The sequence below is a fragment of the Lepus europaeus genome, chromosome 10 (genome assembly GCF_033115175.1).
Source record: "Lepus europaeus isolate LE1 chromosome 10, mLepTim1.pri, whole genome shotgun sequence".
NCBI lineage: Eukaryota > Metazoa > Chordata > Mammalia > Lagomorpha > Leporidae > Lepus > Lepus europaeus.
The window spans coordinates 68,369,663-68,373,778 of NC_084836.1; positions in this window are offsets into that span (position 1 = coordinate 68,369,663).

Here is a 4,116-nt window from a genome sequence, read left to right on the forward strand (position 1 = left end):
GGAAAGCAGTGGAAGATGACCCTAGTGCTTGGGCCCCTCACCCTTGTGGGAGACCTGGAAGAAGCTCCTGGCTCCTGGCTTCGAATTGGTCCAGCTCCAGCCATTTCGGCCATCTGAGGAGTGAACTAGTGGATGGAAGACCTCTCTCTTCTCTCTCTGCCTCTGCCTCTCTGTGACTCTGCCTTTCAAATCAATCAATCAATCTTTAAAATAAAGAGGGAGGGAGAGAGAGAACTGCGTTTGCCCCTGATTTCCCACCAACCCTGTCTGCGTTCCAGGTGAGAAGAGGCCAGATGAGCTGCTGAGGACACAGAGACATTAGCAAGTCCCTGCCCCTCCCTTCTAGTGTGGTTGCCTCCGAGTCCTGAGGCCGCTGCTTGCACTGGGCACCCAGGCCTAGGACCTGGGTGCAGGGCACAACTTCTGGAGGAAGGAAAAGAGGGAATTGTAGCACTGATGAACCTCCTGCTAGGCACCCATGCTTTAAAGGAGTTATTTTATTTGAAAGGCAGACAGGGACCTTTATTGTGGTGCAGTGGGTTAAACCATCTCCTGCAGTGCTGGCATCCCATATGGGTGCTGGTTCGAGTGCCGGCTGCTCTACTTCCAATCCACCTACCTGCTAATGCGCCTGGGAAAGCATTATAGGATAACCCAAGTCCTTGGGCTCCTGCACCCGGGTGGGAGACTCGGATGAGGCTCCTGTCTCCTGATTTGGCCTGGCCCAGTCCTGGCCACTGCAACTATTTGGGAAGTGAACCATCGGATGGAAGACCTCTCTCTCTCTCTCTCTCTCTCTCTCTCTCTCTTTCTCTTTGCCTCTCCTCTCTCTGTGTAACTCTGACTTTCAAATAAATGAATGAATCTTTAAAACAAGCAAAGAAACAAAAAACGAAAGGCAGAGCAACAGAGAGGGAGAGAGAGGGGGAGAGAGGGGAAGAGAGAGAGCATCCAACCACTGGTTCACTCCACAAATCACTGTGACTGTTAGGTCTGGGCCAGGCTGAAACCAGGAGCCAGGAGCTCCATCCAGGTTTCTCATGTGGATGTATGGGCCCAAGCACTTGGGCCATCTTCCGCTGCTTTCCCAGGCACATTAGCAGGGACCTGGATCGGAAGTGGAGCAGACAGGACTCAACCAATAAGGGATGTCTGTCTGTGAGTTGTTGCAAGCGGTGGCTTAACCTGCTGCACCACAATACCAGCCTCCCGCCCACTTTTTTTTTTTGTTGTTGTTGTTAAAGAGCCAGTGCCTTAAAAATGCCCTTTGATCATCTGATCTCTCAGAAAGGTCTCCCAGGAAGGGGACACACTGAGGGTTAGGTTTCCTGGGTGGTGGGGTTCACATTCCAGTGTTGCCAGGGTGATGCCCACGAGGGGTATTCCGGCCAGGCGAGGCTCCTTGCATGGCCGAGGGGTGCAGGTTTGTGGCTCTTTCTTCAATGTTGCAGGAAGCTGAATAGAGTCCAGGACCTGGATCTTCCGATCGGTCATGGGAAAGGTTTGTGTCGAAGGGGAGTTGGGCTACCTGGCTCTGGCCACGGGCGCCCTCCCAGCTGTAACTCAGCCACCCTTGAGCAAGCGGCCCTTGCCTTAGGTGATGATGCAAATACAGACCTCCCAGTTTGCCTCACACCCCCTGGCCTGGGGTCTCCCTGGTCAAGCCCACTCTGCCCTGCCCCCAGCATTCGCTCCTGCATCTGGGGATGTAGGTCAGTGAGAGTGGGTGGGTGAGGACGCACAGAGAACAGAGGCTCATCCTGACATGACACTCCGCAGGGCAGCAGTGACAACACTTAAACCTGAAAACTGCCTGAAAATAGACTGTGTCTATGACATTATGCAAATAATATGCAAAGTCAAGAAGCCCTCTGTCTATTTCTAGCGAACCCAATGTGGCCCCGGTGGAAGCAGCGTGTTCCAAAAGTCGCCCACCCAGCTTGATGGTGGCACAGCCAGCCCCAGGAGACTGAGCTCAAGACGTGCACCCCAGGGCCTGGCATCTGGGCAAGAGGCCTTTGCCATGTCTCTGGCGGCCGATTGCAGTATCAATGAGGATATGGAGAAAGCAAGCCATCTTCCTCCAGGGTTGTTGGGGGGTGGGCTACAGAGGCCTCGGTGGGGGAAGGGGCTCCTGCCCCTGGGCCATCTTCACCCCTCTCCAGCATAACACCCACCACCCCCAGACCCCTTCCTTGTAGAAGTGGGAAAACTGGAGCCTTATTGGAGCTTAGGGTCCCCCAGGGAATCAGAGCAAAGCATAGGGTGCAGTGGATAGTCTTCCAAAGCAACGAGGATCTGAGGCTGTAACACAGGACATGCAGGCCTGCCCAGGATTCGTCTAATCCATCCCGCGTAGTGTGCCGGGACCTCCCCTCTTGGGGAGGCAATTTTCTCACCACCCCCTCCCTACTCTCCACCCACAGCATGGACACCAGGCTGAGGACGAGGGGCCCGTGTCTGGCAGGTGCAGGTGCAGGAGGGATACTACCTTTGTGGGATGCTAGGGGGCGCCCCTGTTAACATCCCTAAACCCCGGTCCTAGGCGGAGGGGTGTTGGTTGTGCAGGACCCCAGGCACCCAGTGTGGGAGGCCACAGACCCACACCGACTGGCAGGCTGCAGCGAGCAGGCCAGGTGGCCAGATAAAAGGGCTTGGGGCCCCCTCCCGGGGATCCCCTAAGGGCGCGCATCTAATATAAACGCAGAATTTCCGGGCTGGGCAGGCCCCGGACAAGGGCTCCTCCCGGGTCTTTCAATACCCACACGTCTCGGCATGTCCCCGCCCCCAGCCTCCGGGGCAGAGGGCGGGTGGCGAGGGGCTTTCTGAGCGCAGACGCCAAGGAGGGCGCCCAGGCGTGGGAATCTTCCCACCGCGGGGGTGGGGACCGACTCTGGACAAGGTGGGAGTCTCTACTGGAGGAAGCAACTGCGGAGGACCGGCCCCGGCCGCCGGCGCGCCGACTCAGACAGCTCTCGCTAGGTGTGGCTTTCGGGGGGACACAGCTCCTGCGCACGCACGGTCGGCGGGGCCGGCTGTCCCCACCCTGCCGGGAAAGACCCGCCGACCCCGCCAGGCAGGCAGGCGGCCAGCAGAGGGCGCCGGGGCGAGCTGGCTGCTCCCTGCAGGGTCGGAGCGGAGCCTTGGGGGCGCCCCAGGGGACCCCAGCCGGGGCTGCAGCGGAGGCCCACGCCTGGGAGGAGCTGGGGATTCAACCACGGTTTATTGAGGACCTACTAGGTGCTGGGCGCGTGGTAGATGCTGCCACATACGGTATCTCCAGGTAAGAAGGGATTTCCACCCTTCGTGCAGGCCAGGCGTCAGGCGGCTGCTGCTTCTCCCCACCCCTCGCTGTCACTCCACCTCCTGCCTCACGCCTCCTTTTCGGGATTTTCCGGTTTGGGAGAGCTGCTGCCTTCAGTCTCTGGCTGTGGCGTCTCAAGGGGGAGTTTGCCCCCAATTCCTTCAGGAGGGAGCCGGATTGCTGGCCTGGGCAGGTCCCCCCGGGGGCGGGAGGCCCTGCAGGAGTGCTCTGAGAACCCAGCAGCTGACCCAACTCCACCGCCTGCTTTCGCCCAGTCTCACTTCCTGGTTCCCCTCTGGCCTTGCACAATGCTGGGAGCCAGGCGTGGGAAAGTGCCAAGCTGGCCTGAGTGTATGGAGGGGGGAGAGGGGAAGTCGTCTTTGCCCCCACCCCACCAAGAGTTGCTCGCCGTCAGGCTAGGTGTTCCCAAGCTCTGGGCTGCCCTTGTCCCCAGCCTGAGCCCCACCCCCACCCCTTACACTTTCTCAAGCTCCACCTCCTTCCAGTCCATCCACCTGCTCAGTACGTGGATTTAATGCCTTGCCATTTTCCACTGAGTTCTCCCAAGACATATACCCTCTGGGGCCTGGGCCCTGTCCCATAGGAAGTAGGTACTTGGTGTAAAAAGCTGGAGTCAAATTTCTTTTGAGCCTTGAAGTCCCAGAGGAAACCACCCCTAGCCCTGGGGCCCAGAAGACCAAGGAGAAGGGGGCGGGGGCTGGTTCTGCAGCTTGCAGAGCTAGACCAGGAGGCGCCGCAGACACTTCTGGAATAAAGTCCTTTGCAAACCCCCCCAACCCCCCCAACCCCCC